Below are 13,415 nucleotides of genomic sequence, written 5' to 3'. Positions count from 1 at the left end.
CAAAGATAAGCTCTGCAGGTGACTTCTACTCTGGTGTAGGTATTCACGTTTCATGTTCCAGCCATGTGACATGAGACAGTGTGAAATGGTCTCAATCACAAATGACAGCCTCATCTTCTAGACAAGGGAACAAACATCAAGATTTACCTCTTTCACAAAAAAATGAGGTTTTTAACTTTCACTTTTTGCAAAGAAGTAAGAGATACTCAATTTAAAAAGCTGTGCATCAAACAAATACAGAGAAACAAGGAAGCTCAGTTTCTTCAAGGAATGCAAATTACATTTCACATACAATGTGTGGCGAAATTTTCTCTGTTGCAAGCAAATTCATGGAAAACCTGCACTCTTTCAAAAGGCCATGTGAAAGCAGGCACAATTCTCTTTCTCTTAGTTTTAAGTGAGGTACTAGAATAAACTTGGCCTAAAGTCAAGCAAATTACAATTTATTTGTCACTCTGAACTTCTAAATCTGTTTGTTTACATGTAATCCAGCCTAAAATTAGAAAATTGATAAGGCAAATCTCGACACTATGGCTTACGTCATCCTTCTCTGGTGATGGTCTTGGATTCAGTACTTTTCTACCATCTTCTGGCTGTTTCTAAGCTTTACTGGGGTCTGAAGTCAAACATGTCAGGTGCCAGATGCTGGCAGGGACTTGATGCCTGGGTCCTGCCTGCAGACTATGCTCAAATTCCTGCTGCCATGAAAGCCCCGGTTCGGGAGAGCAAGAAATCCTGTAGAATGGAAAGGGTAGACAGAAAGGATGTAGTTCCCTGCTCTTCCTCTCCATCCTAAGGGGAAAGCCTGTAATGACACATACTAGGAAAGGACACATAACCATAAGCCAGTGGCTGGGTCTGCGCTCCGTGCTGGTAGGGAACAGCACCCTTGCTTCTCAACTCTTACTTGTAGGAAAACAAGTCCACACGGCTTATACCTGTTTTCTGAAGAGCATGAAGGTTGGGGCATTGTTGAAATCCTGCTGCCTTATAACTAACAATTCTCTCCTGGCTCTTGAGACAAAATGGAATTGGAGGCTTCTGACAGGTCGTCACTAGGGAAAAGATCTCAGATTTGGCCAAAGTGGCTCCCCAAAGCTGATGGGGTTACATCAGGAAAGAGGCCTCTGGCCCTGTGCTGGAAAGTTAGAACTGAGGTGCATAGGGTGAGGGAAGGGAATGGGGTCGACCCCAGATGCATCTGCAGACTGTGACCTGGACAGGTGGGGTGGATAACTAAGAGCTGGCCTTCCCGGGAGATCTCCACCAGGTCCCAAAGCTCCTGCCTTCCTTTTCTGTGGCACAAGAGAAATCTCCGTCTCAGGAAGCATTATTTTGAAATGTACAAACCACCCCCATTTCGCTAAAAGACCGGAAGAGAAAGTCCCGAGGGTGGCATCCTCCTGAACACCCCCACAAGCTTACCCAGCATGCTGCGGGGGAGGGGGGGAGTGCTGAAAAGCAGGAGAGGGGAAATAGGAGGGCGAGAAAGAGACCTCTGCAAGAGAGACAGAACAAACAAATGCGATTGCGGCCTCTTCCCTCATCCTTCTCTCCCTCTCCTGGCTCCACAGGAAGCCACCAGAGCCTCCTAGAAGCCTCTGCATTCCTGCCCTTAAACGGCTCCTTTTCCAAGAAAGAACAAGGTCTGTTTCCCTGACGTGGGGCCTCAGATGCTCTGTTATTGCAACTTAATTTTGTCGTTGCTTCTTTTCAAAGATTACTTGGAATGAATTGTTTCTTTTGTTTACTATCCAACAAACGACTTCTTCTAATCTTATATTTTATCTCCCTAACATATGGAAAAGCTGTTTATTCCAGCCAATCACAATAAAGTGAAGAAAACCCCATTTTATGGAAAGGTATATATCACTAGTCTGTTGATCATTAAAGATATGATTACCAGTGAAAACCCTCTGAAGGTGGCACATTTATGCTTCCAGGAACAGATGGGGACACGCATTTTCCTTGCAAATACTTTTGAAATTGCCCTACTGGTAGCAGTATAAAAATGATATACAGATGCCAGGGCCGGCATGGCTAGGGCGAGTGCACCAGATTTACACAGTAAAGCCTTCACACGAAGGCTGTCAGCTTTGATTGATCTCCACTATACCTTAGGAACTTGTTGACTAGGTAGGGAAACAGTGCAAATAACTCACTGCAGCAAGTCAGATAATTCACACAGCCAATCGGTCTGCTTCACTTTCTGGCTGTGACATATGAGCCTTCCCTACAAAGATGTATCATTTTCTAGCTTGAGCAATATTCAATGTCAGAAAAGAAAAGGCATTAAAACCACACAAAAGGAGTCAGACTACTGCAGACCACAAGTTGTTTTGGTAATGGGGGCCAGATCCTGCTCTGTGATAACTCCTACCAGAGTGTTCAGGCCCAATTGTCATTATCATATTGATTAAAAAAAAGTTCATCATAGTGCAATTTTAGGTTTAATGCCAACAGATCTGGAAAGAGCAAAGAATTATCCCACAAAAGCACAACATTCTTACCACAGGGACGTTTCCCTGTTCCAGTTCATTGATGGAGTTGATTAAGTTTAAATGAAGCAGACACTGGATAAAAGTAAGGGTATTGACCACTGGGCACCACAGTCTGTGCTTGAAAGGACCTGATACATGCAGAAAAGCAAGATTTGCTAAATGCTCTAATCTTCAATCAAATCTTACATCAATACAGACAAAGTTTGGTAATGAGAGATTCAATGAAGCATGCGGGAGAGAGAATTAATCCTCTTGGTCTAAACTGGCTTGAACTTTGAAGCTTGCTCTGAAGGAAAGACAGTTATCTAAATGCTAAATAAGAAACTTATTGTACTTTTCATGGCATGCTAATCTTTTGTCTATTTCATCTCTATTATGTGTATGCTCCTAGATTGCAGTTGTCATGGTGATTATATCTAGCTACACTCAGGGGATGGTGGTGAGAAGCCGGGCATTGAGGTGGAAAGGACCCCCACGCAATCCACAGTGTGTGCGCACACACACACACACACACACACACACACACACACACACAGATAGAGAAGGGAGAAGTAGATGGACACCAGACCCTTCCCCGGCTTTCCTTTCAGGGGCTGGAAGAGCAAGCAGGTGCCACTAGTGTGGCCAGAAGCATGTGGTAGGGAATGAATGTGTAGGCATCTTTCCGACCTCAGTCTGGTCCCCATACAGGTTCCTAACTTGTAGTTCAGAGCCTGTCTTCCTCCCTTCACAGATTCCCCTCCCTACAGCACGCCCACCGCCTGGGAGGGCAGGACAGCTGCAGATGAGACCAGAGAAACCAGAGTGCTGATCACTAGTGGCTGTGGGAGACTGGGTGATGGGGTGGTGGTGGAGGGATTAGGTCATTGGAGCCTGACTGTCGGGGTGGGGGGTTGGAATACTAGGGGAGTGGCCCACGCAACCCACAGTCCTGGCAGGAGGTGGAAGCTACAGGATCCCAGGGCCTTGGTGACCAAAGGTGACCCTGAGCCCTTTATGTGTTTTACAAAAGTTGCCAAATTAAGACAGGATTATAACTGCTGGAGTCATTGTCAGGGCTAGAAGGCTGGGAGCCTCAAATATGCCCCAGCAGTATTGATGAAAAGCTTAAAAAGTAATAAAAAAGGAGAAAGGAGCTAGGAAAGTAACATGTATAACTCTTATTAAAGAGGAACGCCACGGAGAGGTTGTGAACTTGGATCACTGTTTGAACTTTAATTTGTTCATTAGCAGGATTTGCCCCTCACTGCGAATGTTATTACTTCCCTTTGCCACTCAGCAACAACTCTGGGTATAATGAAAGTCTGGCAAAAAGTTAAACGCCTGGTAATTAATCCATTTAATTGAAAGGGGGCAGGGAGAGAGGAAGGTCCCCCTCCAAGCAGAATGCAAAGGCTGTAAGAAAGAGCAAGACCGCAATCTGCATGGAGGCCTTCTCCAAGGCCAGCTGTCTACAACAGAAATGAGGCTGGCTTCTGATGAAGCCCTTCAGCCAAGTTAATGGCACAAGCCCCTGAAGACCCTCTTCCCAACGCTGTCCGTCTCTACCCAAGGTTCCATCCAGGGACTATTCTGGATGATCTGTTATGGGGGCATGGATGTCAAGAAATCCAAAATCAATATGTCCTCATAAAATCTTCCATTAAAAAGTAGGGAGTCTTTTGCTTTCTCCCCTTCCTCCCTTGGGTCAGGGCTCTCACAGCTTTGTTTCCAGATGAGTGAAGGGGCAGGAAGAGCTGGACACACCTCCTGTTTGCTCTTCCTCTGCCCCACCCCAGCAGGAGACTTCACCAAACTCAGAAGATGGGGCCTCAAGCCCGTCCATCCCCTTGCACTTGCTCAGCAGCAACTGGACTGAGCCAGTTTGGTTTGCCTCTGACCTCAAAGTCTCGATGTTCCTCGTCACTTACCTCCTTCCTGTGTCTGTCAACCACACACAGAATGCCCTTCACACACATTTCCCAAGGCACAATTCAGGTATCTCAGAGCCTGAGGCCAAGCTACGAGCGTACTGCTGCCCTTGCAGCTAAATGAGAGGGCGGCAAAGGCCAGGTAATCAGCAGTAGGCCAGACCACTCTTTCCTATTAACCGCAGTTAGGATTGCCTAATATTTTAAAAACTGAAGCCTGTATAATCAGCGCAATTTTCTTTAGAAATGTAATTATCTGCCTTGTCTTCTCACTACAGAACTTGTATGGACACAAAACGAAACAGCAGGGAGAGAACAAGGCCCAATAAAATGAATTACATTAGAACCCTATTTCCTGGGTTTGTGTTTTTAATTAAATCATTTCTTAACTCCTGAGAGAGAATGGGATTTTTACCACCCAATTAAATTAACACCAAATAAATTCATCAAAGATGCCAAGTTGCCTCCTCCCCCCATTTGTCCCAATGTATCTTTTATAGCAACACTAACCTTCAACTCCCAATTACAATAGTAGACTTTTCTTGTGTCTTCTCCGAAGCTAAGGTGTTCAGACTGAGAAAGGGAGAAGGGCTTTTTAAGTGACTGTTTTAAAAGCTGAAAGTTTATCCAGAATCAGTAACTTTTTACCTGCTATACTGCCTAGATGCTAAGTAAGCTCACTTTTCCACAGTTACAAAGCTATTCTAATTTTACTCTGAACAACTGACACTAAATATTAGAAATCTACAAGCAAAACAAAAACAAACAGACCCTACCATCCCTTACAACACACTGACCTCTAAACAGCACAGCAGTTTAAGGTGGGGTAACCCTGACACTGTCCTATCTAGGCCCTGATCACACACATTCGGGATGAACCCTTCCTTCCTCTGATAGTCTTCTGAATGCCAAGATGAACTATTCCAAACTTCCTTTACTTGAAATCACTGACGGTTCTAATTGGCTATTCACAGCTCTGGATCTGTAAGTCGGCCTCAAGCCCTCTCCCATCCCTTAAGCAGCAACCAGTCAGTCTGGTTGATCTTCCACTACGTTCCTACAGGAGGCAATGCAGCCACTCTCTCCTCTGACTCCTTCAGTTTAATGGGGTGGGCACAACTAAATCCACTTTAAGGTTTTAGGAACTGAGCTCGGTGAGTTAAGGTCTCAGCACAGGATTCTTTGGATGATGAATCTGGTTTAAGAGCTGGTGTTTTCCACTCTGGCATGCTCTCACACTTCTACTGTACTGTGTTCTGACCATCCCTTCTGGTCGCTATCTACAGTATCTCCTCACTCCCACCCTATAAAGCTGAGCTCCACTTACCCCCCCAAACTCAGACAGTCTCGGATCTGTCTTGATACCTTGGGCTACCACTCTTCTCTCTGGCCAACTGATGACCTCTTCAGTATCAAAATTGGCACCACAATTTTCTTTTCAATAGATTCCTCCAACCACAGCATAAGCTTCCTGAAGAGGAGACTTTGATATTTGTGAGATAACTCTCCTACTCGCTAAAGCTTATTACCGTTCTTTTGCCAATCATTCACTTTGTGCACAACATTCCTTAAAAGTACATACTGTCATCATTACCATTTTGTAGACAAAATGAGGCTCAAAGAGATAAAGAAATTCACTGAAGGGCTAGAGAGATGGTTCAGTGGTTTAGAGCACTGACTGCTCTTCCAAAGGACCTGGGTTCATTTCCCAGCACCTGCATGGCAGCTCATCATCATTTATAACTTCAATTCCAGGGGATCCAATACCTTCTTCTGGCCTCCATGGGCAGCAGGCCACATGTGGTGCACAGACATACATGCCAGCAAAACATCCATACAAACAAAACAAATAAAATAACAATTAAAACGAAAAGAAAAAGAGAAGAAATCCACTGAAGCCATTCAGCTAGAGTGCAGGAAATTTAACATTCAAACACAGAGCATCTGAATGCCCCCTTTCTGCAGTTACTACTGTCCTGGCTCAGACGTATCATACAGTGTGAACTAGTGACATGCTACTGTTTGCAGGATACTTTTGGAAAATACCTCTTTAGTCATGAACCCTGAGAATGGGTGCTGCCTTTACTCTGCAGAAGGTTAGATCCTGAAGCTCATCAGAAGGGTGGGTGGGTATAGATTAGGACATTCCTCTCTCCCTGCTTTTCTAGGGACCCAGCTCCATGTTGGAATCACAGATGCTCCTAGATCTGTACTGCTGTTTCTATGAGACAGGGGAGAAATGACTTCACACTGCATCTTTGGTGTCTTCTCTGTACCCAGAGGAAAATCAGAGAAAATGAGAACACAAGGTAAACACATTGTGGGAGGGTTGGTTTTGCTACAATTTGTTTTTGAGACAAGGTCTCACGAGTCCATGCTTGACTTTAACTTGGTATGTAGCTATTGTGGAATATTTGTTTACATTGTGTGAAGACATGTCACTGTGATTGCTTTATTAAAAAGCTGAATGGCCAATAGCTAGGCAAGAGAGACAGGCAGGCTTTCAGGGAGAGAGAGGAAGAGGAGGAGGAATCTAGGCTTGCAGATTACACCAGAAAGGTGCAGTGAGACTCTGAAGAAGTTGGACATATGGTACAGAGCGGAGGTACAGAGAGCCATATGGCAGAATGTAGATTAATAGACACAGGTTAATTAGAGTTATAAGAGCTAGTCGGTGACAATCCTAAGCTAAATGGCAAACTTTCATCATTAATAGTCTCCGGGTCATTATTTGAGGGCTAGGGGTCCAAAAGTAGTCTGACAAGAAAGCTTGCTACAAGTAGCCAAGGCTGGCCTTGAACTCTTGATCCTCTGTTCTAGATGCTGGGATTACATGTGCTAACTTCTTGTTAGTGTGTCTGTGGGAAGAATGACCATAAATGTTCACAGGTAGTCACCTGAGGCAATGTGTGGCACTCAAGCCGGCTTCTTGTTCTCACATCAGGGTGTGGCAGTGGGGTTTGAAAGAAGTGTTGAGGAAAATAAAGAACAAGATCTAGACCGGATGTGACAGCTCTCTCCAGGAGACGGTCCCTGCAGCCAGCACTGTTGCTGCAGGTCTGGACTGAAGATATGAAGGAAGCTTTGGTTTCCTTCTATGTAGCAGGTCTTTAGAAATGTACAAAAACAAAACAAATAGCACTCTCTCAGTATGACAAGGTACTTGTGAATCTGAGAAAGGAAGTATACTGACTATCCTATATTAGTCACTTGTCTCTAGACTCTGATAAAATTAGTCTATTCTCCCAAGTTCCTAAGGATGTTTCATCTTCATTTATATTTTGTTTGAAAGACCTGGGTAATTTGAGTCAACAAGCCTTACCTTGACTTACCAAGACTGTTTCAGCACACAAAATTCTGCACATCCATAGCACTTAATAAACTAAGTAATTCTGTTCACGTCCTCTCACAGAAGGAATAGACAATGAATATTACCACTATTCACATTTTGTCTTTCAGGAAAGTTAAAATATGCCTCTAGTATTAGAACTGGGACATGATACGCCTAGTCTCCATTGCTGAACCAGGACTTTCTTTCACCTGGTATTTTGCAATTCTTAGGCTCACTTATTCTATTTTATGATCTACATGTCGATCTTGTAAACTTAAAGCCAGTAACTTTTCTATGTGAAAGAGATGGATTTCAAGCTCTGCCTACCAAGTTTACTTATTACCTTACCACTCACCTTACCTATGAAGCTGTACATTGAATGTACAAGATTTAATATTTAAAAGCATCTGGTTGACTCTTAAATCTAGAAGAAAAAAAAGCAGATATCATTCTCAGGGTATCTGAAAAGGAAAGCCAAGATCTCACACACCCCCATATAGTGTTGGGGGAACTAGTTCTTCCCCTTCACTGCTAATGAAGGCTGTTGTTTTCCTAATGGGCAAACAGCACATGGACATTCCACAGAAAGAAAATCTAGAACTGCCTCTGTTTACCTTATTCACTGGCCTATCAGGGAATCAATCCTGCTACATGTACTGGGGTGGTCCATTTCCATATCAAAGCTTACCATAGCAGACATGAATGAAAGTTCTGAATTTCACATGTAGCTGAAAGAAGGACATTAGTTTTGCCGAATTCAAATTTGGTGAATCTTCAGCTCTGTCTGACTTTGGGCACTTACTGGTTACTTCTCTGTCGTTGGTCTCCCCACGTGTAAGAGCACCAACATTTGTAACACTTTGTTTAAGCAGAAAAGTTCCCTCATCTTTGTCCAGTGCCCTCCACCTCCCCTGATCACTGGGTGTGGTGGTTTGGATAAGAATGGTCCCCACAGTCTCAGATGTTTGAATGCCTGGTCCCCAGTTAGTGGAACTGTTTGGGATGGATTAGGAGGTGTGGCCTAGTTGGAGGAGGTGTGTCATTGAGGAAGGGCTTTGAGGTTTCAAAAGTCCATACCAGGCCCAGTTGTCACCCCCACCTCTATCTTGGCCTGCAACTTGCTGATCAGATGTAGCTCTCAGCCACTGCTCCAGAACTAAGCCTACCTGCCTGCCTGCCATGCTCCTCATCAAGATGACTGTGAACTAAACTTCCAAAACTGTAGGAGAGCCCTGACTTTAATGTTTCTTTTTGCCTTGGTCATGGTGTTTCACCACAACAAAAGAACAATAACTAAGTCACTGTATTGGTACTATTCATTAATAAGCTCATAGCCCTCTCTATAATACTGAAAGTACTAGGCCTGGACTCTTGTAAAAATTCTTACTCAGCTAATTATATTTTTCTTCTTCTTACTATATTATTATGCTTTTCTTGATTTTCCAGTCTTAGTTGGAGTTGAATATGAATTATTTATACAACTTCTAAATTTTTTTTTCTGGGGTTTGGGAAAGCAATTCTAAGTCTTCCCTTCAAAAGAATTAAACTACTTCAAAGCCCTTACATTTACCTCTTCTCTTCCTCTGCTGCCCTCCACCCCTTCTACCACATTCTGGCCTTGAATATCCTAAGGGTTTAGTTCAAAAGATTAGGAGTTTCATGCTTCTGGGGTTTTTGTAGTAGGTAGGAGGTGATTATTTACAACAATATATAGTTATTACTACATATGTACTTTATGCTTTTTATTCATAACAAACTTAAAAATTACAAATGATTTAACTCACAGTTTAGATCTACTTATAGTCTAAGGATGGCTGAGGAATCTTTTACTCTTGTTCTTTTTTAGTTCAAGGAACATAGAACACGAATTTAGTGTAACATTTATAGTGCAGCCCTATTTTAGCCATTAGATCATGATTTTAAAAAAGTCAACCACATATTATAGTTTTAAAAGTCATGCCAGAATTACGAACTCTCATAAAAATCCAAAATCAACCAACCAAAGTCTTTTTCATTTATTTTATTTTCTATTTTTTTTTTTTTAAGACAGGCTCTCACTGTGTATCCAAGAGCTCACTATATAGACCAGGTTAGACCCAAACTCACATAGATCCACTTTTCTGCCTCCAAAGTGCTAGGGTTATAGGTGTGTGTCAACTATATTTGGTCCAACCAAAATCTTCATAATATAGCTTTCTGAAGCAATCTGTCTCCACAGTATATACCAACGTACACGTACACATGTACACGACTCTTGAATGAATAATTCATTGACAGTTAAAGACAATTTATAATTCCAAATGAGGACTTGTTTTCAAACTGTCCCTTGGCAACTACCCTTCTTCCAATGATGACGCCATTCTTCAAACAGTATCGGTAAACTAACTGCAGAACTAATTTAAAAGCCACCCAGGAAAGCAATCCGCTTGTCTTTCAGTTTGTTTGGACTCAAACAACACTGCTCTGGCTTGGTCATACACTGTCTCCTTCCGGCACTAAAGGAAGATACGACTTGTCAAACAAGATGTGTTTATGGGTGCCAAAAACAGCGCCTAATGAAGAGCTGCAAAAGATGCTGAGTGACAGAAGCATCGTTTTAACATGACAGGCTTCTCGGGTAGTTAGTTGAGTAAGAACACACCATACTATGTGTGTAGGTTCTGGTATAGTTGTTACAATACAGTTTACAGTCATATCTTAGTTGCAGACTTTCAGCACTACAGTATTAGGTATTAATTATTGGGATTATACAGTAATTAGGAATAAAATTATTACTAACTTCTTTCATTACTGAACTTAACAAAATTTTACATTACGTGCATCTTTCAGATTCTACACAGAATATTTTGATATTCAAGGATGAAGTTTCTGTTTAGAATGATTTCAAGCATTATCTAAGAAAAATTATAACTACAAATCACTGGAGTTAATATACTGAGTGTGTTCCCTATTCTGTTAAGACAGTTAACTTTAACCATGTGTGTGCATGACTACTTAGGGTGTGTTTTGTTTGAGTGACTTCATTGTATGCAATTCGTATTTGGACTTGGGGTTAAAAAAACAAAGATAAGTGGCTTTGATTTTAACTAAAAAGTTAGAGCTTTCATTCATATATAGCTAAGTAATGCACCATACCATAGAAGGAAGAACTTTAGGAAAACTGAATTCTAAAATAGCTAAAGGAATATGATAAGCCCTTAAGCCATGCAAGTCTTTTAAACTTTGTCTACAAAGTTTGAGGAAGCAAAACTCATGCTTCTGTGACAAGGACAAAAGTTAGAGAAAGTTTTCTGATTCTTGATATGTTCTGTTCCCTGGGTATAAATAAAAGATCACAGTCTTTAGCTCTTTAATAATAATATTTCTTGGTTTTTGTAACCAGGAAATAATGTTACATTTTAACAATTATTAAGTGCTTGTAGTGATCCTGCTCATTGGTAAAGTTGAGTAGAGTGCCTGTGACGTGAAGTCATGACACTTACAGAGTAGCATAGATGGAGGAGAAGAGAAATACATGTACCATGGTCAGTGTTCATGGAGTTAACTGTAACTAACCCCACAGTTGGCGTTCCCCAGGATTTGGTCCATGGAAATGCCACCCTGACAGCCACATGTCAAGCTAGAGCATTTAAGTTTGAGTTTGACTTTTGCAGTTACTCCAGTTTCAGAAAAACATTTGGTCTCCTAGACTCTCATTAACTTCCTGTGGACTATTTAAGGGTCCCATAACGTTATACCTGCTTGCTCCTTACTTTATACGAATGGCAGAACAAGAGAAAGCCGCCTTCCTATGGGGCTGTTGTGGGTACACTGATAAGTACCCAAAAAAATGGTAACTGTTCCTACTTCAACATTTTGAAAGATGTCAACCAAGCACAAAATACTTTGAGTGTGTGAATTAAAATGCCTCTTACTGATAGCTTCAGATGTTTCCTTAGGAGATTCTGTGTCAAGAACTGGTTCTTGTATTATCGGTCTTTCCAGAACGCACTGATATCACCTTTCATAATAGCTTGGTATGATGATTGCTGTCAAAGTCACCACAGAAACATCTTTGTCCTAGAGTGACATACTGAATTAGCGCGATAGTATCAAACAACAGAACAACACCGAGCACCTGGTAAGAGGGCCGGTTGGGGGCACAGGGACACGCTACAGGAGCCCAAGGGCCTCTTTCCTCCTGGGCGGGGCTGGGGACCGTCAAGGGTTCGCGACCGGAGGAGGACAGCACGGTTTCCCCAATTCCAACCCCATCCAGCAGGTCGGCCTCGGGGTCTGTCTGCTCCACCATCACCATACAGTGGCCCACACGTGAGCTGGGGTGGCTCAGGTGGCGACCCCGCGGTGGGCAAGGGCGCGGGCCGCACACCCCGGGGTAGCCAGGGTCAAGCACCCGAGGCGCAGGGGCCGTGGTTCCGCCCGGGCCGACCCGGGTGGGACCCGGCGGCGGCTGGGGGCCCGGCGCTCCCGAGTCAGCGCTCGCCCCACGCGCTTTCCCGCCCGCGAGCCGGCGTCCGCGACGCCCTGCTCCCCCGATCGCACGCGGGGCCGAGGGTAGGCGAGCCCCGCGCGCGAGCACCCGCCCCAAGCAGGGCCCCGGGGGCCACGCTCACCTCCGACACCCGGCGCCGCCGCGCTTGCAGCGGGAGACAGCGGCCCGGGAACACCGCGCCCGGCCGGCCGTGCGGGGACCTCGCCGGGTAGCCGAGCTCAGCCTGCGCCGCCTCCTCGGAAGGGAGGCCTCTACTGTCGGGCCGCGGAGCTGCAGCGGGCGCGCGAGGACCAGGCCAGCCGGGCCCCGCCCTCTCCCTGGCCCCGCCCCCGCCCCGCCCCGATCCCGCCCCTCACTGCCAAGACTCCGCCCACCAGCCACGTCTGCGCCTCCGCCTCTCCCTCCCTGCTTCTCAGCCCGCCGCCGGGTGTAATCGGCCCTCTTCCGGAGATGAACGCGAAGCGACGTGGAAAGCCTTCCACCAAAATGAGCTGTGATATCCTTTTGATGGCTATAATTTATTCCAAATCGTCCCTGGACTGAAACGATCAATTAGCAGCCCGAAACGCACTGTGAAGTAAATTGTCACACTCTCTATTACAGGATGGTTATCATATATTTATAAGGTGTGTTTTCTGCAATCAGAACCAACAAGGTGTTGAGCGATCAGTCATAAACGCACTTCTTCAAAAAAAAAAAAAAGAGGGAGAGAAGCTTCGGCATTGTGTGGCAGGGGAGAGAAATCCTTATGACAGTTAGCCCTCCCTCCCCATGTGATGCTTCTTTTGGCAACTGGAAAGAGCAGCAGCAGCAGCAGCAGCAGCAGCAGCAGCAGCAGCAGGGCTCTGTCTGCACCGACTTCTCTCAGGCACACACCACCCCGGGAGCAGAGGGGGCTGTGAACTAGGAGAATGGTAGTCCCCAGAGGAGAGGTTTCCCTACTGTGTACACACAGACCAGGCATAAGGATTATTCTTCGCGTTCCCTCCCACCCCCTAGGCTCTGTCCAACGGACACTTGGGTTCCAACCACAAATGTCCCCTCTTCCTCAGGCCTCAGAGTACTGTGGGGATGCTGTTAGGGCGATGTCCAGTACCCACCACGGGAAACATTGTATTCTGAATTGGAATCTATCAGAACTCCTTCACTGTCACTCATAAACAACCATGGCAAACCGGTCT

General features: G+C 44.5%; 1 long non-coding RNA gene across 1 annotated transcript in view; it reads right to left on the bottom strand.

Annotated features, from left to right (window-relative positions):
* LOC118591819 overlaps positions 1-12,537 on the bottom strand; it is a 63,178-nt gene extending 50,641 nt beyond the window's left edge. The window contains exon 1 of the long non-coding RNA XR_004946028.1: positions 12,356-12,537. This is a non-coding gene — a long non-coding RNA (uncharacterized LOC118591819). The remainder of the gene's footprint in view (positions 1-12,355) is intronic.
* Positions 12,538-13,415: the final 878 nt, after the last annotated feature.

The sequence above is a fragment of the Onychomys torridus genome, chromosome 10, assembly GCF_903995425.1.
Source record: "Onychomys torridus chromosome 10, mOncTor1.1, whole genome shotgun sequence".
Classification (NCBI taxonomy): Eukaryota; Metazoa; Chordata; class Mammalia; order Rodentia; family Cricetidae; genus Onychomys; species Onychomys torridus.
This window is presented reverse-complemented; position numbering and strand designations above follow the sequence as displayed.